The following is a 26356-nucleotide window of genomic DNA, read 5'->3' as shown; positions in this document are numbered from 1 at the left end:
GCGTGACCAACAGAATGCAGGAGGCAAAAAGACCGAGCAGACGAAGGACCTTGAGGACTGGAACTACCGCTCCATTTCGAAACATTGGAACCAAATCCTGAATATCTTGAATCCGCTGAGGCGGAGGAAAGGCCCGACCCAATGTTGTATCCAGTACTGCCCCTATGAACAGGAGGCGCTGAGAGGGCTCTAGGTGAGATTTGGGCTCGTTCACCGAAAAGCCCAGGTCGAACAACAACTGGGTTGTTGACTGCAGATGACGCAACACAAGCTCCGGGGACTTGGCTTTGATTAACCAATCGTCCAAGTAAGGGAATACTGCTATCCCCTTCCTTCTGAGCTCTGCCGCAACCACCGACATCACCTTCGTGAAGACTCGAGGTGCTGAAGTAAGACCAAACGGAAGGACCGCAAACTGGTAGTGTTGCGATCCCACCACAAACCGGAGATACTTCCTGTGTGACTTGAGTATCGGGATATGAAAGTAAGCATCCTGCAAGTCGACAGACACCATCCAGTCTTCCATGTTCAACGCCAAAAGCACCTGTGCTAGGGTCAGCATCTTGAACTTTTCCTGCTTGAGGAACCAATTCAAGATCCTCAGGTCCAGAATTGGTCTCAAACGACCATCCTTCTTGGGAATCAGGAAATACCTTGAGTAAACTCCTTGACCCCTTTCCTGCTCCGGGACCAACTCCACCGCGCCCTTTAAAAGGAGGACTTCTACCTCCTGTTCTAGCAACAGGAGGTGTTCTTGTGAACAATACGAAGGGCGGGGCGGGATGAGGGGCGGAAACTCCCGAAAGGGAAGGGTGTAGCCTTTTCCCACAACACTGAGAACCCAAGTGTCCGACGTAACAGTCTCCCATTTGGTGAGAAAATGCTGTAATCTTCCCCCTACAGGAGAGGAGTGAGTGGGAAATGGTGGAAGCCTAAGGCTGCTTCCCCTGCTGCACCCCGCCAGAGGATGAGGAAGAGGCAGAGTTCTGCTGAGAAGCTCCCCTGGTGCGGACCCTACCCCTCCCCCTAAAAGATCTATAGGGATGGGAAGAGGCAGGTTGCTGATATCTTCCCCGAAAGGAAGAGGAGGAAGAGCCACGCCCAAATCCACGAAACCTCCTGAAGAATCTGGAAGAGGCCGTGGAAGAAGGAGCTTGGAGTCCCAGCGACTTAGCCGTGGCCCTGCTCTCCTTAAACCGTTCCAAGGCCGAATCAGCCTTAGCCCCAAACAGTTTGTCCCCATCAAACGGGAGATCCAACAATGTGGACTGTACATCTGCCGAAAAGCCCGAGTTACGGAGCCAGGCCTGTCTCCTTTCCACCACAGTTGTGCCCATTGCTCTGGCTACCGAGTCGGTGGTATCCAGTCCCGTCTGGATAATTTGGGTCGCAGCAGCCTGAGCATCAGAGACAAGATCCAAAAGACCCTGGGGAAGCTCTGTAAACGAAGAGGAGATGTCATCCATCAGAGCATGAATATACCTCCCCAGGATACAGGTTGCATTGGTGGCTTTTAAAGCCAGACTGCAGGACGAAAAAATCTTCTTCGACTGCGCCTCCAGCTTTTTTGAATCTCTGTCCCCCGGCACCGTCGGAAAAGAACCAGGCGCTGACTTGGACGAACAGGAGGCCTGCACAACCAAGCTCTCCGGCGTAGGGTGCCTAGATAGGAAACCAGGATCAGTTGGAGCCGTCCGATACCTCCTGGCCACGGCTCTGTGAACTGCTGGGGAAGATGCCGGCTTCTTCCACACCTCTAAAACCGGATCCAGCAGAGCGTCATTAAAAGGTAATAGAGGCTCCGCCGCGGCTGAGGCCGGATGCAACACCTCTGTCAAAAGGTTTTGTTTCGCCTCCACCACCGGCAAAGGCAGGTCCAAAAAACTAGCTGCCTTCCGTACCACTGTATGAAAGGAAGCAGCTTCCTCGGTATATTCCCCCGGGGACGAAAGGTCCCACTCAGGGGAAGTGTCCAGCCCACTGGCCGACTCCAGTCCACGCAGGCCATCACCCGAGTCCTCTAGCTCTCCTTCCTCTAGGGCTCGTTGGTACTCCTGCTCCTCTAGTACCCGGAGAGCACGCCTCCTTGAATGCAGTCGTTGCTCAATCCGCGGAGTCGACAATACCTCCGCCGAAGTCGGAGATCGGCGCCGATCTTCCGAAGCCACCGACGCCGCATCCGGCGCCACAGGTAACTTCGGCGCCGACTGAAGAGCAGATGAAACGGATGGACCCACCGGAGTCACAGGCCGAAATCTCGACGTCGACGGGATGGAAATCCCTGGGGCCAATCCCTCCGAAGCCATCGGAGCGGCCACCGGCGCCGACACTGGCGCCGAGCCCACCTTTCCCAAACGGGAGAAAGGGCATAATGGGTGCCGGCCGAAGAGGCGCAGGATCACCCAAAGAAAAGGCCAAAGGCCCAGCCGGAGCACCCCCTGGAGCCATCTGTTGGAAGATGGCATACATCGCATTCAAGAACGCGGAACTATCGGCTCCAGGGGTGGGAAAAGCCGGATACTGGGGTGCCTGACTCGGAGGCGACCCCGACGCCGGCCTCGGCGTCTGCGCCGGAGAAAACACTTGAGGCTCCAATACCTCAATCACCGACGCCTGTCCAGGCGAAGTTGGAGACGCCGGAGAGAGCAACGGCGTCGAAGGATGCGGCGTCACCGTGGGGCTGACCTCCCATGTCCTCCGGCGCCGATCCGGAGACCTGGAACGAGCCTCCCTTGAATGACGCCGAGATTCTCTACGGCGCCGGGAGTCTCGATGACGCCGATGTCTTGGAGAAGACTTTTTCTTGTGATGCTTCTCCTTTGACTTGGCCATAAACAGCTTCGCCTCGCGTTCTTTAAGGGCCTTCGGATTCATGTGCTGACACGAATCACAAGTCGAGACGTCGTGGTCGGAGCTCAAACACCAAAGGCAATCGGAATGAGGATCCGTCACCGACATCTTGCCTCCACACTCACGACAAGGCTTAAATCCAGACTTTCTCTGCGACATTATTTCCACAGAGAAAGAGTACGCAGCAAGATATACACTGTAACCGCAAGAGTAACAGTTGCTCCCTCGAAGATAACCGTTTCGAATGCACGGAAAAAAGGGAACTGACGTCTGCACGTCGTCGAGGACCTCTTATTGCCTGTATGACGTCAGACGGCGTCGCGTGCGAGACAGTGACGTCCTCGTCGACGTGCAGAGACTAGTAAGAAGATTTCCGTCAAATGCTGGCGCCATGGGAGTATTCATGAGGTGAGGAATCCACAGGTAGTTGTATCCATCAGAAAAGTCCAATAACGTTCATGTGCCAGTCGGTGAATAGACCAAGAAAAATCAAAATAACAGATGGTGGGAGGGAGAACATGGTGAAAGGCATACATACTTGTAAGGTCAGTGTCTGGGGATAGCAATGAGGTGGGGTGGGGGATACGGACCAAGACACCAGAACTCCAAATCAAAGGGCATGGCTGGTTGTCATAATATAGAGACCGTTCCTGTGAAAGCAATCCTCCTACTGTGATCTGGCACGATGGTGGAACAGCAACAGCAGAGCAAATACTCTAAAAAGTTCAAGGTCTCTTTGTGCAATGCACTTTCTGAATGGCCATGGTGAAGAATGAGGAGAGGGTCGTTGGGAATGTGACAGCTTTGGGTTTACAAAAGGATCCTATCAAATGGGGTCCAGGTGACTTCAACTGCTCCCCTACTCCCCAATTTGCTTAATATTTTCCGCTATATCTCTCTGCAATAGCAGTACTCCTATGTGTCAAGCTCTACTTTCTAACAGAAGGATCCGTGTGGTTGCATACCACTTGAAAGTTGATTGTGCAATAATCCTGCAATGGTGTGTGACCTTTTTGATAGTCTAATGTAAAAAGTTTTGATGTTGAAGTGAGCTACTGGCATGAGCTCTTCTTCTCTGTTGGGGTGATGTTTATCTTTAGAAATGACCCTTTTCCAAGGTCTCGCCTAAGACAGCAAATGTGCTGTTGCTTGCAAGACAGTTTGCTGAAGTACAGGGGTCTTAAACCTCACCCACTGCTTACCACGGGTTGGCTCTATCATCACTCATTTGGTTGCTTCCCATGTGCAGCGGTTGCCGCCACCACTGCCTCGAGTGTTTGGCCTCCCTGGAGCATGGCCCAAGTACTTGTGTCCTTCCACTGCTTGCGCTTTGGAAGTTACTTTCTTATTTTTTTGAAGAAGCACTCTACAGAGTGCTTATTTTACAGCTGGATCCCTAAAACTCTACCTCCCATTCATATGTTTGGTTGATCCCAACAACCCTTGCACCCATTGTATGTGGTGTTCCCTGGTACTCTCACTCCTGTTGTGTTACTCCCATGTACTCTCAGTCTCCTGGTCTGTGTTGCTTGGTGGTACCCTCCCTCCCCTTTCCTGTTGCTCGCTTGTGCCCTCCCTTCCATCTGCGCTGCTTTCTGGTACCCTCCCTCCCATGGTCAGCACTGCTCCCTGGTACCCTCGCTCTCATCGTCTGCGTGGCTCCCTAGTACCCTCCCTCCCACTGTACATGTTGCTTCCTTCCACTGCCTCCCCAGATGTCTGAGTTGCTTGCCGTCCCTACTCTGCTCCCGTTGATCGTGCCAATTGTAGGCCCTGTTGTCCATGTTGGTTGTCGTCCCTCCTACCCTCTCGTCGTCCGTGTTGCTTGTCGCCTCTCCTACCCTCTTGCTGTCTGTGTGGCTTGTTGTCCCTCCTACACTGTCACTGTCCATGCAACTTGTAGGCCCTGTTGTCCGTGTTGCTTGTCATCATTCCTACCCTCACAATGTCTGTGCGGCTTGTGGACCCCACTGCCTGTGTCTTGCTCGTAATCTCACTTTTCCGTGCCCTGCTCGTAATCCCAGTCCCCACTTGTCCGCGTTGCTCTTGCTCTCAGTCCCACTTGTCCGCGTTGCTCTTGCTCTCAGTCCCACTTGTCCGCGTTGCTCTTGCTCGCAGTGCCCACTGTCCGTGCGGCTCGCAGTGCCCACTGTCCGTGCGGCTCGCAGTGCCCACTGTGAGCACTAAGGGCTGCTCTGAATGGACCATTGGACAGGAGTCCCAACTCAAGGCAAGCCTTGGTAGAGCAGTAGAAAAGTGCTTACTGCACTATTATGAAAGGTTGGAACTAGACAGCTCATTTATCTGGGACCTTTGGAATTATGGGGAGCCCAAGGGGGCACACTGCGACGTTGATCCTTACTGTATGGTTGCCTCTCAGTCCACCATTACAGTGTCAACCGGACTCACTGAGAAAGTTGCGCAGACTGATACAGCTCACTGGACAGACAGAGGCATATCTGATCACACACCTCAAGCCACTCAGGAGACACATGTGGCAAGAGACAACACGCTAGACAGTGTCACTATTGAGGCTAATCTGCATGCTGATGGGTGTAAACTAGAATACAAGAAGGAAGGCACATAACTGAAAATGGTCCCAGTGGAATCCGGTGTAACAGACCTCTGCGGCCTGTGTAGAATTTTAATGAAAAATGCATATTCTTGAAGAAATTGCTGAAGATCCTGAGAAAAGGTTACATTACGGGCCTTCCCAAGAAGGCAGTGGGCCAGTCTAAGGATCTATCAAAGATTTCCATTGAAAGGGTGCATAAGGTGCAACCTCTAGATTCTAGCCTAAACTATTTGTAGAAAAACTGCTGAATTACAATGACTGAGGCCATAGCCTACAGAGAGTAAGACACACTGGTCTTACACACTATCAAAATATCATTATGTATATCTACCCTGACTATACACTTATGTACTCTTGGTGGTGAACAGAAAGCTCTGTGCTCTGGACCTCAATAAATTTTGCTATTTTTCCCACAAGACTATGCCAGAGAGAAAAGTACCACAGAATGACAATGAGTATCTGGACACCCTATAGTAATGGTCAACCAAGGAACAGACAGCGTTGAGAGAGGAACAGAAGATCTGTAAAAACACAGTCGGAGAAAGGCAAAACTATGCCAAGCGCCCAACTGACAGAAATGAAGCACAATTCATCACAGTGCAGCATGGCTCTGAGGTGCACTATAGATCTGAACTCTGACCAAGAGGATTCTGCAGCTAGTGCAACTGGAGAACCTTAGGTGATGCTATTGACTGGTTTGAACTTTGTTGGACAAGCATGTGACTGCTAACCATGCATCTTGTGACACTACAAGCTAGCCACCCATGCTAACTATATATCCCTATGTATTACTTTATTGAGCCACAGAAATCTATGCACACTAACTATCCCACATTATTGTAATACGTCAAAGAGGTGAAAAGCAGGGTATTATAGAACAGTGAAAAACATCCACTCTAACTTTCTTGAACTTGTTGGTAGAGTAGCTTATAACAATGCAACAATGTTTATAATATTTAAGTTCTGCTGTTTCTCTATTTTTCTTTTACATTTCATGCACAAATTTAGGGCGTAGTAGAAAGTCTGGAATCCACTGGATGGGAAAACAAAGCACCCTGTCAAGGGAGACGGCGGAGAAGAGGTGGCTCAGGGAAATATGTGGAAATGTGGTCTGGATTTACTGGGAGGATGGAATGCATGTGGGGTCACCTCTTTCACTTCCAGAAGGATTCATCAGTTGCACTGCCCAATATGACCATGCACTCGGCCCACCCTTAGAGCTAGACACAAAAAACTGGTGTTAGGCCCGGCATCTTTAGCATGATTTCCCCAATTTTTTTGCGTTCAGCTCTCCTGTTTTACTTCATTTTTGCTGACTCTTAGGATTGTGGGTCAGTGCAGGTGCACTCTGAAACATGGTAACATTGGCTTCTCCACGATTGGCATCTTTAATTTACCTGTAAGTCCCTAGTAAAGTGCACTATATGTGCCCAGGGCCTGCAAAATAAATGCAGCACTAACTTTGTCACCCACTATAGTAGCCTTTCAAATCAGTATTAGGCCTGTCACTGCAGAGCCTGTGTATGCAGTTTAAAGTGCCATTTAGACTTGGCAAGTGCACTCATTTGCCAGGCCCAAACCTTCCTTTTTGTTACATGTAAGTCACTTCTAAGGTAAGCCCTAGCTAGCCCCAGGATAGGGTGCAATGTATCTAAAACAATTGGACATGCACTATTAGGTTTAACTTGCCCAGATAGTGAAACACTCTTAATTTTTTGTTTTTTTTTCTATTGCAAGGACTTTCGATCCCATAGGTTAGCACTGGGATTACCTTCAAACATCTTTTAGCAGAATTTCCAATTGGGAATAGATAGAGCTATTGAGTTTGGAGTCTCTGGACTCACAATTTAAAATCACAACTTATGGTGAAGTCAGATTTTATATTGTTAGTCTGAAAATGCCACTTTCAGAAAGTTGGTATTTTCAGACTTAAACCATTGTGTGCCTTATCCCGTTTTAGATTACAAATTTGGGCTGGATGACTGCTATACTTTATGAATTCCATCCAGACAGACAGACAAACACAGGACACTCAACTGCATCTGCATTCATCTTCATACTGATGGGTCTTCCTGGACAGAAAGAAGGTGAGGGACAGACACACATTTCAGAAAGTGGTGTCCTGTCTCCACACAGAGCACTGATTACTCCCCACAGGTATCATGGCTGACAGGGCTAGGATGAATGGGACTTCATGGGACTCCTTTGATGTCTCCCCCAATTAAAAGCACTTTTAGGCTACAAGTACTGGACATCAAACTCCAGCAGATCAGATCTCCACTGGATCCAAGAACACTCTGCAAAGAAGAAAGACTGCTTTGCTGCTTGCAGGGACTGCCACTCTGCAAAGGCAATGCTGTGTTGGCCTACTGCTGCTGTTGTAGGAGGGACTGTCACTCTGCTACTTGCTGCGCTGCGCTGCGCTGCGCTGCTGCCTCTTGCCTGCAGTGAGAAGGATTGGACGTGCTCTCTGCATCATTTAACTCAAGAACCTCCAAGGGCTTGCTGGCTTGCCCCCATTCTTCTGCTGTCTCAGGGACATTAAAGACTGCTTGCAACTCTCCTGGTGTTGCTGGACTCTGCCATCTGCAAGTCCTACCCTAGCCTCAAGTGCCTCCTCCAGCACTGGGCCACAGAAGTGGATTTTGCAGCTACAAACTTCAAAAAGCAGGATATTGCCTCGAGTGAGGCAGAAAAATGTATGCATCGCTACTCCAACGGTGAAGCAGCAGCTGCCCTAGGACAAAGTAGGTTCTGTAGCCAGCCTACCCTTCATCACATCCAGCCCGGATTTTGGATTTGCACCAGTCCCTCCCGACCTCAAGTAATCTTTTGACTGCTATGGACTTCTAAGCTTTGCTTTCACAGTTAATCTTGAAACATTCATATCTTGAATTCTACTCATTGGATTTTTGTCATTTTGGTCTTGTTTTAGTCAGATAAATATTAACTATGTTTCTAACCTGGTATTGAATATTTTTGTTATGTCTTTCACTCTATTACTGTAATTAAGTATAGCACAAATACTTTACATATTGCCTCTTAAGTTTATCCTGACTGCTCCGTGCCAAGCTAATGGAGGGTGAGCACAGGTTAATTTAGGATGTGTATCTGACTTACCCGGACTTGGATTGTGTCTTCTACTTGGACAGAGTGTATACCTCTGCCAACTAGAGACTCAATTTCTAATAACTGGCAAGAAGTGTTTCTTAAACAATAGCGACCTGGAATGTTTGGGGTATGGATGATCCAGCTAAGCAGCAGAAAATGTATGTCTATCTGAAGCAAAGGAGGGGCTGATGCAGTCTTTCTAAAAGGATGTACATGTCCATGGTAGTGGAGGCACAACTCTCAAAAGCACTGGAAGGAACAGGGGTTCAACATAAGAAGCTCTGCATATTCAAGGGAGTGCTAATATGAGTGAAAGCTGGAGTGGCAATTTTTTACACACACAGAATGGTGGTCCTGAAGGCAGGTATCTCATGGGAAAGGAGAGACTGCATAGTAAACCCACTGCACTGTCTTTACACCCGATGTAGTCAATACAATTTGCTATTAGATTAGTTTCACAACTGCTTTTGGAAGCACATGTACCTGCAATACGGGGTGGAGACTAATTGTACAGCAAACCCAAAATGGGCATGGTCATTCCTGTTGCCGTCAAGAGCATACAGTGGCGTGACAGCAATACAATTCTGGGAATGAAGAGACAATTGGAATTTCGGAGATGTACGGCAAGACTCTCACCCCTTAGATAGAGAATATGCGTACTACATAGAGGTTTATGATTTACACACCAGGCTAGATGCATTACTTTTGTTATCACACGCAAATTGTTCAACTATTAATGCTGAATGCCAGAACACCACAATATTCAACCGTTCTCTCCTCCCACTGTCGCAGCTGCGGGGTAAACATTCCATCTGCATACTCTCATACACCTGCAACCACATGCTTTATAAGACCAAGCCTTCAAGGGGGAGATTCCAAGGTGTTTGTCCTATCCTCTCCCACAGAACCAGCATTTTTGTAAATGTACTAGCTGAGTGGCCTGTTTTTAATGGTTGCGGTCAACAATATATGTATAAAGACAGTATGCAGAGTGACCTGCCCTGCAGAAAGAGCCGAATGAATTGGGGAATAACATGCTCTGATTTAGTAAAGGGATGGTTCACAATGTCTCAGCTAGGGGAGACTTACTGAAATGCGAAGAAGACACGTTGCACTTAGAGAAATTCCGTGGCTGGGGATGACATGTGAAAGGGAATAGAACAGGTCTGATGTTTGCTCATCTAGTCAGAATGGAAGCTAATTACTGTGATAAAGGCAGGTAAATCGGGGAGATCAACTACTTACAGAACAACATTATCATGATAGTCATGGAGTATTATTCTTGGCTGTATTTGTCTACTCCTACTTCGACCATCTCAGAACTGGTGGCTTTTCTCAATAAGGTATGACTTCTGTCCCTCTCCTGAGATTTTAGGAACAGTCTAGATTACGTCCTTACACCTGGACACATTAAGAGAGCCATGCAGTCACTGAAAGCAGTTAAGATGCCAAACGATGCATGAAGGCCTGTTGCTTTCTCAACTTTTTGATGTACATAGGCCATAGGAAGCTAAGAGCCTGCTGTGTACTCATCCTGAGACACCTTAAACAAGTCATCCTAACACCCCCACTGTCTCTGCTGAACACAGATCACAACATTTTAGGTAAGGTACTAGTGACCAGACTACTGAATTTCTACCAGACTAAGTCAACCAGGACTTAAGAGGTTTTGTTCCTAAAAAGGAACACCTCTACAAATGCAAAGATTATTTCACTTCATGAACAGCCTTCCAAACATTATGTTCTCTACAGCATTAATAGACACTGCAAAGGCATTTAATACATTAGAATGGAACACTATTTATGTGAGTCTCTGGAGCGCATTAAATTTGTTGCACACTTCCTTCACTGGATTAAACTATTCTATGCACATGAGGTGAGACAGGACATGGTATATCCCAGGAATGGCTGACTCAGAGAAGCACACAGCAGGGTTGTCCCCCACATGCTCCTGCTATTTGCATTGACAATGGAGCCACTTCCTTGGCATCTAGGGAGAACCCAGAGACATGAGGATACGCTGGGGCATAGCATGAGACACCACATTGCACGCTATACAAGCCACACACTCTTATACAAGAGCAAGCTATGATCCAAAATAGCCTTATTTAATCAGGTAGTTCAAAGATATGGATGCTTCTCTGGCTTACAAATTAACTCGACCAAATCTTGGGTTTATCATTTGAGGCAGGGCAGGATTGATTACTCTACTTGCTAAATGACTGTACATTGCAGTTGGCTCTGGATACCTTTAAGTATTTAAGACTCACGATATAGCATAGACCTGAAAGTCACTGGGAGAACCGTATGCGAGCAGTGGCATCACTATGTGGCTTGATATCGTTCTGGCTCAGATAGAAATTATCACTGAAGAGACAAGTTGTTTTGACAAACATGGTTGTACTTCTCAATAAGACAAACAGAAGGCTGAGGGTATGAATACCGCACTTCACCACATTGTGGGATATTTTCGACTAAACCAAAGAAAACAATGCAGGAGACTTGAAGAGCAGCCCTTCTAGTCTCCAGAAACCCAGATACATTAAAAAACTGGCCGGATGTGGCACGATATGAAATCCATACAATTAGTGTAGAGTTTGAAGATGGACTCTGTGTTTTGAAGATGGTTTTAGTACACATCAGCTGGATGCAGTACAAGATGAAATTGGATCATCTGCTTACAATCAACAACAATGAGTCTAGTGTTTATTTAAAGATGGCCAACGTGTTTTGAAAGTGGTTTTAGTACACTTTTTTTTTGAGGCACCTCCATTTTGTGTTCCTCTGTGCATCTCCCCAGTGTCCTGATACAGCCCAGTGTTCAAGGATTGCAAAAAGACCTAGGTAAGGAGCCCAAAGATATTTTCTAGTTAAATAGTATTAATTGTTCAAAAAGTGTTTGTATTACTGTGGACTCTCTGTGTTTTCAGGCAGCCTGGCCTGTTTTAAAGTGGTGTTTGTTTAACAATCGTTTTTGCCGTGACTGTGGGAATTCCCTTGCTAGTTTGTGGCTCCCCCCCTTTTTCCCCCCCTCTGCCCCCCTTTTTTCACCCCTATTCTTATTAAAAAGACTACATACATCTTTCAGAGTGGGGTTTTAGGAGACTGTTTTTAATCTGTTTGTGTGATCTAAATTGTGCTTAAAAGCTGTCTGCCCCCCTGTTTTTTTGCCTTAAAAAAGCCCGATTTTTAGAGTGTGCGCCCAGAACTATTGCAGTGTTTGTCTCTTAAACAATCTCCCCCTTACCTGGAAAGTAGACTCTGCTAGCTCGGAAGTGTGGATTCAGCCTGTCTGTATCCAAGGAGATACTGAATAGAGCAGCAGTAGCCTCCCCCCAGGCCACAGGGACTGGACTTTAGTTAACTTGCTCCTTATATAGGTTCCTCGTGGTTGTTGCATATGCTGTTGTGATTGTTTTTTGGGAGGTGGTGTTTCATTGGTTGCTAGCTCCAGGGATGCAGTTATGATTGGTGGATAGGGCTAGGATTTCTGATTGGCTGTTGGTTCTAGGGCTGTGATTGGTGGATAGGGCTAGGATTTCTGATTGGCTGTTGGTTCTAGTGCTGTGATTGGTGGATAGGGCTAGGATTTCTGATTGGCTGTTGGTTCTAGGGCTGTGATTGGTGGATAGGGCTAGGATTCTGATTGGCTGTTGGTTTTAGGGCTGGGGCTGTGATTGGGGGTCAGGAAATAGGGCTGTGACTGGTGATTATGGCTGGGTCTCCCATTAGTTGGCTAAATCAGGGTTTAAAATCGGATTGGCTAGGGTTAGGACCAGCTTCTTATTGGCCAGTAGGGCTATAAAAGGCTAGGAATCAGGGCATCTGAGCCCGGGCGTCGAGGCAAAGGGCAAAGAGGACAAGGGCAGTTGCCTGTTTGGGCCTGTTATGGACAGCTAGGGACTAGAGACTAGGGCCAGAAATGCTGCCCAATTCACATTCCACCAGGAGTGGTTTCTACCCCAACACATCCCTCAACATGCAAACACATTATCTGCAAAGATATCCAACTCATGCATCACAAACTGACCACAGACATATTGCATTGCCCCACCACCCAACACAATACCCTACATACAACACATATACACATACACCCCATAACTACTACAGTCAAACACCTTCATTCTCACAGCAAACACTACTCTGTCCCCTCCCACTAACACTACCTGCCACCACCCACACAATACAAAACTACAACATACAATTCTCTCAGTTTCAGTCTCCCAGATACACACTCCCTACTCATACTAACCAAAAACACTATCCGCTGTTCGCTTCACACAGACCGCCTGTCTTCATAACAATGCCCAAACCCTGCCTTCAAACACATCATCTACAAACACTCTTCCCCTCTGCTCACCAATTACACACAACCATACAATCCCCACATTTCACTCCACCACACATATTACCTCTTCCAGTCATCTCAACTAATACTTATCTCCCTGACAGACACCCATCACCTCTTACACACCTCGAACATTCATCTCCAAAACACATCAACACCCCATCTAAAACTCAAATTCCACTTAACAGCACTAACTCACATACAAGTCCCTCACCAAAAACAACTACACCAATAGCCCCTCTCATTATTCCACAAAAACAATACCGACCACAAACATCAGCACATCAAAGCAACACAATCTTACATTACACTCATCATCATACCCACTCTCACCCCCAAGACTACACAAAGGATACAAATTCCACCCTATCTCCACCCCTACCCCCCCACTCTTCACAAACACCTACCACAAGCACCCCATCCCAGCAACCTTCATTCACTCGCCTCTCCTCCATTGCACAATTTAGAGCCTTACATCATGATCCACATGCTCCTCCACCACCCCTAACCCATACTCCATCCACACTAAACAAACACAAACAAAATAAAAAACATGCCACTCATAGCAACCTCGCATCCCCTTGTTTGTTTCATAATAAAACTACCCTACAAAAAACACTACACTCCTCATGGCTCTCTCAGCCACCAAGTCCACCACCCACACACACAGACCCAACAAAATGCCTCCTTTACCTGCTGGAAGAGGAACACTATGTTGAAAAGCAAGACTATTGTGAGCCTCAAACAGTTAACACAACTAGCAACACTCCTGCTTCAAGCTCACATTATACTACTTACCCTTCTACTAAACAAAACAACACTACCACTAACACACCCTATCTAAACTGCCAGCTCATAAATGCTCGATCACTTTCAAAAAACAAGCACCATATCTACGACCTGCTCACAGACACACAACCTGACTTACTATTCATTACGGAATCCTGGTTGGGAGATGACATGGCACCAGTATTGCACGAAGCCCTTCCTCCGGGCTATCAAACCATCACACAAAAGCGTATAGGCAAGAGAGGAGGTGGACTAGCTATTATATTCAAACAGGCAATAAACCTCAGTAAAACAGACAACATCTCCATACAAGGTTGTGAAGCCCTCCTTACCAGATGCCACCCTACTCCAACTTCCACCTGTAACTTTCTCCTCCTTTACAGACCTCCACCTAACAACTCCACTTTCCCAGATGCCTTTCTTGACATAGTCTCAAACCTTATTACACTATACTCCAATCTATGCATTCTTGGGGATCTAAACATTTGGTTTGACAAACCCAATATGCCCCATCCAAAAGCTATCACCACTGGCCTACTCGCATTGAATCCACATCAGATTGTACACAATCCCACACACATCGCTGGTCACATCCTAGATGTCATTTTTGCTAAGCCTGAACTCGTTACTATTCATAGCATCACACCAACCATTATTAAAGAAAACAAATCTAGACCCGCAAGACCCCAACAACTACAGACCAATCACAAATGGACCTTTCCTGGGCAAATTGATAGAAAGAGCAGCCTTCGCCCAGATGTCACAATTCATTGAAGACAATTCTATACTTTCAGACTTCCAAACTGGATTCCGCCCAGGAAGAAGCACTGAATCGGCACTCATGGCAATCTGGGACGATCTTAAAAACACAGTTGACCGAAATGGAGTTGCTGCACTACTTCTCTTGGACCTCTCAGCTGCCTTTGATACGGTTGACCATGACACCCTAACTCAAAGACTCCACGAAGCCGGCATACAAGGGATTGCTCTCGACTGGATTACTTCCTATCTCCAAAAAAGAGCAAATATCATCCACTCACCCCCCTTCTCATCCGAACCCTACCTCACAAAAACAGGGGTCCCCCAAGGGTCAATCATCTCACCTTTGCTTTTTAACATCTACATGATATCTTTATCAGAACTGATCAATGATTTCCATCTCACATGCTACAACTATGCAGATGACACACAAATACTACTTCAATTAGAAGACCCCAAAAACATTGAAAACTCACAAACCTTCAGTTGCCTCAGAGCCGTTGATCAGTGGATGACCTGGAGCCATCTCAAACTAAATACTTTCAAAACTGAATTACTCATATGTGGTGACTGGAAACATTATGACCCTCTGTGCATCTGGTCTGACGATCTCGGACCACCTCCTCAATTATCCAAGGAAGTGAAAAACCTAGGAATCACCATGGATTCCAAACTAACTATGAATGCCCAAGTAGACAAATTAGCACGCACAAGCTTCATCACCTTAAAGACTTTACGACGCATTTTCCCCCACCTCGGATTTCCACACAAGGTGCAAGCTACTATCTCACTTGTATTATCCAAACTGGATTATGCCAATAGCCTCTACCATGGATCATCTCCATCTGTTATGAAAAAACTACAACGTATCCAGAATTCCGCAGCCAGGCTACTACTACATATAAAGCCGCAAGCCCACATCTCCCCTGCCTTGAGAGCACTACACTGGTTACCCGTTGCCAGAAGATGCACTTTCAAGCTGCTTTGTATCACCCACAAAGCTATACATGGAACAGGACCGCTTTTTATCAGAAAGAAAATTACCAAATACATCCAACAAAGAACCCTCCGCTCAAGACTGGCACCCCGCCTTAGAACACCACCATACAAGAAAAAGACTGTAGGTGGTACATCCTTCTCCGTCCAAGCAGCCAAACTATGGAATTCATTACCCCCAACTATAAGAGCCACAGATAACTTTCTTGTTTTCAGGAAACTACTCAAGAGTTGGCTCTTTCCTTCATAACCACCTTTTTCAAACAACTATGAACTGCATATGCCTATGTGGATAATTATTTTTTACAGATTATATGTATATTTCTATTTATTTATAGTTTCTTTGGAAAATATGTATTGCTACTGTCATAACAATAAAATACACACACACTCTTTTAAACCTGTCTGACTAAGTATTTTTTACCCATGATTCTAATTATGTATTGTATGTGCATATGTGTGTGTATTCATGTGTGTGTATTCATGTGTGTGTGTGTATAAATATATATATATATGTGTATATGTTGTTTCTGTGCCTGGCATGTTTGTGGATCATTGCATGGCTCCTGGTTTTTCAGGGTTGTTATACTAGATACCTATGAATTTCTGCTCTCTTTTTATCACACTTATCTACTCATCACTCTTATGTCATGTCTCTATCAAACTATCCTCCATTCTCACTCTGACTCATCCCAAATCCCTTCGACCACTTTCATCTCCTAAATGTCTCTGCCTAAGCTCTTCCCTCCACCTCCACATCTAACTCACCAAACCTCACTCTACCTCTGTGACCTCCCACACAACCCTACTAAATTCTCCTGCATTCATCTCACCCTGCTACTATGCTCTCCCTAACCCTTCCACATCCTCTTTCCCCTCCGCCCCCCTTTTATTCATCCCAAGCCTTTGGATTGAGTAAATGAAGGATAAACTCCCAATTAACACTTCTGGATTTCTTTCCTCCTCCACCCCTCCATTACTCCAGTCAATCTAACTAACAAACTCTCATATCCGCAACTCAAATTAACTCATAATAATACTAAAACTGTACTCATTATTAAATTATACTAATCCATCACTAATTCTTGTTGGGTACCGGAGTAGCGTGCTACTCATCGAAAAGCGCTTCGACGCCTCGTCAGGGGTAGTAAGCGCTATATAAATACGATTACAATACAATACAATACAATACACTGGCTGGATGTGGTATGAGATGGAATTGGGTCGTCTGCTTACAATCAACAATAATAATAAGATAGTTTCCATATGTATACCTCGGGGGCACATCATGCCGTAAAATGTACAGACATTCAAAAACTGAGAAAATGACATATGGGCTTGAAGTGGTGCGGACATTATCTATCCTTTCATCATGGCCGGGATATCGGCTGGGAGTTTGAATGAGATTTGCGCTGGCCCAACAGGTGCTAGTAATCATACCTTTGATATAAAGATGGACGTATGAACACTTGGATTTCTCTATTGATTTTGTCATGACGGGATGCCCGATGTCAGCGTGAAAGCATTTGAGACCTTAGATGCAAGGCTGGAAATGTATTATAGACATATTAGAAGACTAAGGGCCTGATTACAACTTTGGAGGAGGGTGTTAATCCATCCCAAATGTGACGGATATCCTGCCCACCGTATTATGAGTTCCACAGGATATAATGGACTCTTAATACGGCGGGTGGTATATCCGTCTCATTTGGGACGTATTAACACCCTCCTCCAAAGTTGTAATCAGGCCCAAAGTGTTTTCCGAACTTCCCTCATATGCAGTAACTTTAATCAAGGCTGGGGGTGGCAGCTAAGAACTAGGCAATGTTTATGCTTAAGTTGGTTGTATTGAATGCCACGTTTATAAAGGATGGTGGCGTCATAAGCACACATGGGTATTTTGTAAGGATAAGCGATTTATTTGGAATGGTTGATCTATTTTCTTCTTGCTATTCATTACTTTGTTCATAAGATCTCAATGCTTGTTATTTGTGGATCTTTATCCTGTAGTCTGTGTATTCATGCTTTGTAATGGTTACAAAATCAGGTGATTAATAAGTGGGAGTGGTGTTACTTGGTCTTTGTGATAAGAAAATAACAAATCAAGGCAGACAGGATTACTAATCTACGGTAACATTGTCCCACACGATCAAATGGTTTTGAATACCAGTGTCCCAGGTGTTAAAAATGGCACTGATAAGCTTATCCGATTGTCGATCAATGGGTACAAATGGAGAACTTATATGACAATGAAAACATACTAAAGTTGTGAAGAACGTCTGCTTGGATTTGTGATGTTGTTGAAGGTACGATAAAAGATATTGATCATATTGTGAACATGTTGACGTGTTTCTTTGAAACTAGCTGCTTACAGTAGAATAATTTACATATACACAGGGTAACCCAATAGTAACCCGAAGGACCTGGGTTGATCATAATACAAGACTACATTGGTCCATCCGGAGAACATTTCTCATTGATAGATGTTCAATTAATGATCCATACCGGAAAGGAACTATATTCTGAACATGCAGCACAACATGACAAAACGCAAATTACTCCATATTAGAAAATATACACTTTTAAATATTCCTTACGTGATTCTAAAATTCCTACCACATCAAAACCGAAAAGCGGACAAAAACATATTTGTGCAAAAGAAAAGTGCTCATGATTGAAAAGTGGAAAGATAAACAACCAATCTAAAAGAACTTCAAATTAGGAGGCCTGTTGGTTGACCATTTATACAGTTACGTCAAACTCGTTTTTTCCTGGTCTTATTCCCCTAATGAATATTGTCCTCAACTTGACTTAATAAACCAGTCCAGGCTAAAACATTATCGTCAACGTTTAGACCCAGTAACAACAATAGGGCCAATTCGGTGCTATAAGGCGGGTCTTCATCAGGAGTCCGAGGTAGGGAAGGTCCATACGCTTCAGTTTAAGGAGAGACATTAATGCCAACTTCTAATATATGTCTTTTCAAACGGATCTATGATATATGAATCACCTCCATATCCAACATCTACATCATAAAGAAAAGGGGTGTATTAGTCACCACGGTCCCACTTTTCTCCTTAGGGTCCCGGGCGGCGTGTCAAAGTTACTCGTTCCCCTCCACAGACCAAGAAACCAAGACAGAGGTTTTAGAATCGCGTAAGGAATAATTAAAAAGTGTATATTTTCTTATATGGAGTTATTTTGTCATGTTATGCCGAGTGTTTAGAATATACAGTTCTTATCTTGTATGGATCATTAATTGAACATCTATTGATGAGAAATGTTCGCTGGATGGACCAATGCAGACTTGTATTACAGTAGAATAATAGCATACATGAATCATCAATATTCCTCAATAATAATGATTTATTTCGCTACATCAAATTGATTCAAGTATGTCCTTGTACCTTGCTTCTAAGAACATGAAAGGTTGAAAGCATACTACATGATGTGTAAAGTGAGTGAAATTGAGCAATAGGACTATTTTTATAGTACATGGATAATATATTGTTTGGTGAGTACAAACGAGATTACTCCACTTGGTTGATAACAGTTATAATAGATAAAATAAAGAGAAATGTTTTATATAAGGATACTCATTAGGGCCTCTTTAGAATAACATGTTCCAAATGAATTATGAGGGTAAGAAGACTGGGAACCACCATATATAGGGTAGGAGAGGTATCTAACATGTAATAATAGGTTTATTTGTTTATGATTTTTGGATACTATGGCACAGTCATATTTCGGTATAAATAATTGTGATATTGTGGTTACTAATATGAGATTCTGTTGGAAACGATCAAAGGGAATGGCACTGTGTTGTGAAGAATTGGAATTCTGCAAATATGTGAATATTTTATATTTTTTGCAAATGAGAAGGGAAGTTTTAATGTGTGTGTAAATTTGGTGTTTTTAATATAATGCACACATATATGTTTGTATTTATACACATATTTGTAAGTTTTTAGCCCTGAAGAAGTCTGTGAGGATGAAACGTGTTGGCTAAAACGATTTGAAGAAAAGGATGTTTTTGGAAAATATACAAAGAAAAAGGAAAATGTTTTACTAAGAAAGAAGTCTTAGGAGTCTGTGCCATCCATATCGGGAACTGAACTTTATGGAACATTTTGATTATGTTATATGGTCTATGCCGGTGCAACGTCTTAGTTGAACAGGGATATGGAATTTCATAAAATATCTACTTGTCCATGGTACAGGTTGCTTCTTAAACTACTTGTCCTGTAAAAAAAAAAAATCTACTTGGCCTTTTGGTGCCATGTAGTGCGGCGACAAATTATGGCAGCAATCCCATTATATAAGAGCTCTGATAACAGCCTCTCTGATTATGCCAGGGCTACTACTATAGTAGGGTTTGAATACTTGCAAGTTCAATCCCTACTATAGCAATTTCTTTCTTCTGCCACCTTTCCGCAGGTCTACATACTGGGGCTGGAGGAAGCAATAGTTCAAGGGCTTGAATGCCTTTGAGGATGCAAACCTACTAACTTGCATGTTTTAAGGATTTTCACCAGCTCTTCTATAAACTTTTGTCATGATGAGAAAGGTTGGATATGTACTCCTGACAATGAAAGAAGTAAAGGTTCTTCCAGGGTTGGGAAAAAAGTGGTTGGAAGGAAAGTGGACTTGTAAATGCTCAACAGATTTTCTCATGAGCAAATATACACATGCATATTTGCTCGTGCTAAAATACAGTTCACAAATATTTTACGATTTCCTGGTCCACTTCTGCAAGTTCTTGTGAATTTGGGGACCCCCTGCAAAGAACATGGAGGCCCCCTTCTCCAGACTCACTCAGGGCAGGTGCTGTGCTGAGGGGTCCACCTGGAGGGGGGCTGAGGGGCCTTTGTTACGCCACTGGTGGCAATGTGTGCTGGCTGTCATCAGCAAAACGGAAAGTGTGATCAGGAAGAGAGAAAAGGATGAATCTCACCTAAAGGTTTCCCTTGATGTTGCACAACGGAATCTGCAGTCCCACCTTTCACACCTACCATCCCCAAACCACAGTATTCAGGGAGGCTAATTAGGAGCTCCTTGTCAAGCATGGGGACTAACAATTTCTAAATGAGCCTTGACTTCAATCCCCTTACTTCAGTGGCTAGGTCTCCTCCCTCCAGGTTCAGGAATGTCAACCAAAAACTTTCAGTGTCTGGGAACCTCACATAGATGTTGTGCAAGAGGCCAGGTCTGGGTATCCAAAATGGATCCCACACGGGTTCATTACTCTGGCTCACTCACACACCATGTATGAACTACGCTGCCTAGACACACACACAGAACCATGCACAATATACACTTGGGAGGTTAGTGCCAGGAGTCGTGAAAGAGCTCAGAAGCTGAACTTTACATAAGTTGACCTACATGCCTCAATTCTAGTGAAAGATAAAAAAGCCTGGTCACAGCTATGGATTTACAAAATACTATACACTGTCATCAATGCTCTGTGTCCTAAACCAATGATGGAGGCAGTAGTCCATTGACAATGGGTCATGCTTGTTGCTCCACTCCATGTCAGAGGACAAGACCATGTATTAAAAATGCTGTAAAGTATGAACTGCTCTATGCTTCTGTGCTGTCTAGGGGCAACTGAATGCCTAAGTTCGACCTCCCAATAAAGATTTTCACTCGCCTTAGTGAGATACAAGTGCTTCAAAACAGGAACCACACATTTTTATGACTCATTTCTCTGGAACACGCTCATTGTGTTCCTACCAGTATCAAAGCAGACACTGTGGATGATCAGTGTGCACACCCACTAAACGTGCAGTCTGAATTTCAACCAAATACCGTCTGTTTGTTGCTTACCGGCTTCCTAAACTGCGTTTACTTTCCCTTTCTTTTCCGAAAAACTTTCTGTGGCAAATGCCAGTCACAGGCAGCAAAGATCAAAAGAGTTTGTTGTCCGAGCATTCTGTTTTATTCCGTTTTGCATCTGAACCTCAATGCTTGCAGTAGATTGTTCTACTCTTCGGGTCCTTAATAAGAATGTTTGTATTTGAATTGGACAGTTGGGCTGGAGACACTGTGGAAAGAGAGAGTACCAATGTGCACTGCTGAGGCATCTCACATTATTTATGTTAAATTAAAATAATTCCTACAAATTACTTATTGTGTCTGTAGCTCCTTACTACAACAACAATTTATTACCAGAGCTAATATGGATTTCAGCTGTTTAAAGGAGGACTCCTCACTCAAGTAGGACTGTTTAGCCTGCTTCGATGTTGTGTCTTGTCACCAATGCAAGTACTGTACATATATGAACTTGCACCGAGGTGATTTACTACTTTATGACTAGCGCGGAGCTACTACACTCACTATTAACCTCTGCAGGGCGCACGCTATGGAAAGAGCTTGCCAGCCTTTAATTTTAGCCTCCATGACGCTTTTGTTGATGTAGGAGAGCACACTGGGGAAACGTTCTGGCTAGCGTTCTTACAGACTATGGGAGCTGACTATTACACACTAGCGCATTCACCTTCTTTAACCGTCCACAGGGATTCATTGCTTCTCTTCATCCCAGGGCTAGTGTCTTGCTGCACAGGTGCAGTGTTCCAACAGAGCAGTAACGCCAAACTGTTACCGTCATGTTAAAAGTATTCATGTCTGCTGTACAGGCTCAGATGAGGACCAGCTTATTTGAAACCAGAGCTATCATCCAAATGTCTGCGGGCTCTAAATTGAACTTGTTCCTGTTTACACTCTCAACTGAATTGCACTTACATTCATGTAGGTTTGTTCCTTGTTTAATAATAACAAACCAGACTGAACAAACCAATTATAACAATAATCAGATAAAAGTACAAGACAACAAATTCAATTGTTGATGTATATATTTTTTGTTCATAAAATAATACATAAGCATTAAAACACCAAGTGTGAAATAGTGAAAAGGTGTGGATTATGCAGTGCTCACAAAATAGAACAGGATACAAACAAAACATTACAAAAACTGTAGCACAGTGTACATTTCCCAAAAGTTCTTTAGGGTAGCCTTACATCAAAGCTAATACCTCATACATCAAAACGTAGTCCTCAACCATATAGGGGATTTATGTTGGCGTTCCGGCCCCACACCAATAAAGGGGTCTCTTCAGGACACAGTCATCCACCTCACACACCACCATGATGTCCCGGTCTCCTATCTGTAATAGATGTAAAAACAAAATATAAGACCCCAGATTGGTTCACCCACATGAATGTGCAGTCAGAATTTAATCTGAATGATCATATCGTATAACTTCAAGCTCAGGAGCGGGTCCATAAAGAAAAAACAGTGCATCATTTTTGCAATTCTGACTGCTGTGGGTCCTTAGTACGCCTCCCTGAACTCACTCCTTGCTTCTAGGATTCATATCACATGATGAACAATTGAGTTGGTTGTCCAGCACTTATAGCTGATTATTGTTTCAGAATGGTTTATTATTGAATAAGAAATAGACATACATGAATGTAATTGCAATTCAGTTGAAAGTGTAACCAAGAATAAGTTAAATTCAGAGCCAACAGACCTTTTGAATGATAACTCTGGTTTCAATTAAGCTGTGGGACTTGTTATGTACTGATTGTTCTTTACCCATGTTCCATGGGCATATTGGGTGGTCCTTGTTGAATATACTGATGAGGAACCGTGCAGCAATCACAGAAAGATGCTGCCATTTTAAGAGAGCCTGTTGTGTTTAGCAGTGGATGACTCTCCTAACAAGTATACGCCATTTAGCCACTGCAAATTTCAGAGTGCTTAATATTCCTCCATCGTTTTGGCAGCCATGCAGGATGCGTGCTATAAGTGTTGAGGGCAGTATCACTCATTATAGCACAGAAGGTGATGTAATCCTTATTTATTGTGCATTCTATTTACAGTAACAAGCACACTTTGGATCTTGCTAATAATGGCTTGTCATGTAAAGAGCATGTCATCAGTGACGAACACACTTTATAAGTTATTGCTTGTCACGTCAGGCTCTTTACAGAACATAACCCCAGTGACAGGCATACATACTGAACATTTCATTATCACAGTGACTAGAATATTTACCTGTGTCAGTTATCTACTTATACTGCAATTAATAGCATTATTGAACTTTTTAATGGTTAAGATTTTGTGATCAATGTTTCTTAGTTTTTAAAAGCAATCAATCGATTCTTATATAGCACAGCTTTTCACCCACTAGGGGGTCTCCAGGCGCTGTAGGGGCAGGGCAGGCAGCTGCTGGGGGGTCTTGGTTGAACAGCCAGGTCTTGAGTTGTTTCCTGAACTCTTGCAAAGAAAGGCAGGTTCGTAAGTGAAGGGGTATGTCGTTCCAGGCCTTGGGTGCGATGTAGGAGAAAGATCGTCCTCCGGAACGACTGCGTCAGATGAAGGGGACTTGAACCAGGGCGAGGGAGAAGGAGCAGAGTTCTCTTGTGGAAGTGAAAGCAGTTGTTGAGATAAGAGGGACCTGCATTGTGGAGGGACCTCTAGGTGTGGGTGAGGAGCTTAAAGAGACATCTCTGCTGGACGGGAAGCCAGTGGAGCACTCCGAGGTTAAAAAAAAAACTCATCTGTGCATAGTTTTGTTTATCATTTGTCACTGAAATTTAGGCACTCTGTGATATATTTATCAATAGCAATAGTATTTGTTTAGAAATTTAACCAGAATATATATTGTCAACGAAATGCAGTCAGTTGCTCCTCTTCCATAATTTCAATTTGCCTATAGATCCACTGGTCAGATGGTCAGTTTGGTTTGATGCATTGAAACAGATTTAGGTGCAATCGAGACATCCAAGTTTAAAGTCGAAAGAAAACAATGTCTATTATTACACTGTCGAGGGTTTGAAGGGATATCCACATTCAAACATTTGCCTGAATTGGTGTTAGATGAAGATGATGTGCTTGACAAGTACCAGGATACTGTCAAAAATCTCCAAATGAGATTTGATTAAACTACTAAACTGAGTTGTTTAAAGACAAAGGTTTTTTACGTGTAAACACAGGCTAGAGGAAGACATGAACACTTAAATTATATCTCTGTGCAGACTAGCCTCAAGAGTGTCTGTTAGCGGAGTTCACAGATCAGTTGATTAGTGATCAGTTTGTTTGCCAGTGCAAGGGCAAGCAGATCAATAAAAAAATATTATCCTTGTAAAATACATCCTTGGATGAAGTCTTCAAGACTGCAAAGAGTATTGAGATTTTGCAAATCTCAGTAAAGGAAATTGAGAAGGGAACTGGAGTCAGTGAATATAGTTAGGTCTGGTAAGTTTCTCTGAAAATGACTGACTTTCACATGAAAAATAACAGTTACAAAGGTTAGCCTGCTAAAATGGAAGCACCACCAACTATCATGCATTTCAGTCCAGCTACAAATGTCACTTGCAATTATTGTAAGAAAGTAGGGCATTTTGCTAAGGTCTGCCAGAGGAGAAACAATAATGCACTTTGATCTGTGGCGTCTGTGACAAGAGTCAGGTTGTGATGACGACTTGGGGTCTGACATTGAAGGTTTGAATGATTTGGTACTCAGAGTTGGTAACAATGACTCATGTTCTGGTAACACTCACAGCCATAGGAAGAGTGGTCCTGTTTCAGATGATTCTGCATCCTATGTTGATCCCATTGTGGACATTTATGTAGGTGATAAAACATTAAAATATTTAGTGATTCAGGAGCAAGGATCCCCATTATCACCCAGAAGTTATTCATGAACACATGGGAAGACTGAAGTCTATTTTTCCCTTATCACTCATTTGTGTCCTATGATGGGCTTAAGATTGAGCTCCTAGGGTACTTGGAGGATATAATTAAATTTAAAGGACGGAAGATAGAAGGTAAAATCTATGTGGCCATAAAGGGTCTAAATTTTCTAGGGTGGTTTCACCAGGGCCTATTTGGGATGGTTCTCAGACCTGGTCACAAGGAACAAGTTCTGGTCGTGGAATGTGACTATGTTACAGAGGACTGGAGCCGTAAGTTTCCTGAAGATTTTGCTGACACCCTGGGTAGTATCAATGGATTTAAACACAAGATCAAGGTGAAGGAAGGAGCTGTCTCGGTCAGGCACAACTTATGTGGAGTACCGTTCAGTTTAAGAGATGCTCCTGAGGCAGATCTCAAAACGTAGTGTGAGCAAGGGATCACTGAACCAATTGAGTCAACATCATGGTTGTCCTCATTAGTCGTTGCACGTAAACCTAGTGGGCAACTAAGTATGTGTGTTGATTTGAGATCACTGAAAAAAATGTAGGTTGACTGTCATCCATTGCCTCAAATAAATGACATGTTCCCCTACACTGTAGAAGCAAGTCTTTTTTTCCCAAAACTTTAACTTACCTCTGCATGTCACCAAGTAGTTTTGCAACCAGAGTCAAGACATTTCACAGCCTTTATCTCCCCTATAGGTACATTCTAGTATTGCTGTATGTTGTTCTGTCTTGCTTTGGTGGCATCAGTATTCTAAACAATCATGTGTGACATGTTAAAGGAGGTGCAATATGATATGGTGACTTTTGCTAAAGATGTCATACACAACACCATTCTAGAAAAGGTTCTCAAGATTGTCAGGAAGTATGGTGTTCACTCAAAAGAGAGAAATGTCTATTATTTTGCAGTGAGGTAGAATACTTGGGACAGATTTCAAAAGATGGCATCAACCCCTATGCCGGTATTGATTAAGTCCATTGTAAAAGCCCCTTCTCTTGTTGAAAAGTGTGGTGTCAAGGCACTTCTAGGGCTGTGTTAGTTCTACTCTTAGTTAATTCCGGAGTATGCATCCAAACTAAGATCCATCAGTAATCTTCTCAGAAAAAGTTCCTAGTTTATTTGGGTTGGGGCACGTTCTGAAGCCTTTACTTGGATTAAGTCTCAACTGGGTAGCAGCAAGGCTCTGAAACCATTTAATCCCTCTTTACCATGTTGCATCACT

General features: G+C 43.9%; 1 protein-coding gene across 4 annotated transcripts in view; it reads right to left on the bottom strand.

Moving 5' to 3' along the window:
• The window catches only part of TDRD7 (tudor domain containing 7), a 779147-nt gene that overhangs the window by 731129 nt on the left and 21662 nt on the right, over positions 1–26356 (bottom strand). Inside the window, exon 2 of one of the 4 annotated variants that reach the window (XM_069236519.1) lies at positions 22449–22594. The exons of 2 other annotated variants lie outside the window; for them this stretch is intronic. The gene's annotated coding sequence lies outside the window, so the exon portion shown is untranslated. Of the gene's footprint in view, positions 1–22448; positions 22595–26356 lie in introns of those variants that run through there. One more of the 4 variants, XM_069236514.1, reaches the window with a different exon arrangement.

The sequence above is a fragment of the Pleurodeles waltl genome, chromosome 1_2, assembly GCF_031143425.1.
Source record: "Pleurodeles waltl isolate 20211129_DDA chromosome 1_2, aPleWal1.hap1.20221129, whole genome shotgun sequence".
In the NCBI taxonomy this organism is placed as follows: domain Eukaryota; kingdom Metazoa; phylum Chordata; class Amphibia; order Caudata; family Salamandridae; genus Pleurodeles; species Pleurodeles waltl.
Note: the sequence above shows the minus strand (reverse complement) of the source record. Positions and strands in the feature narration are given on the sequence as shown.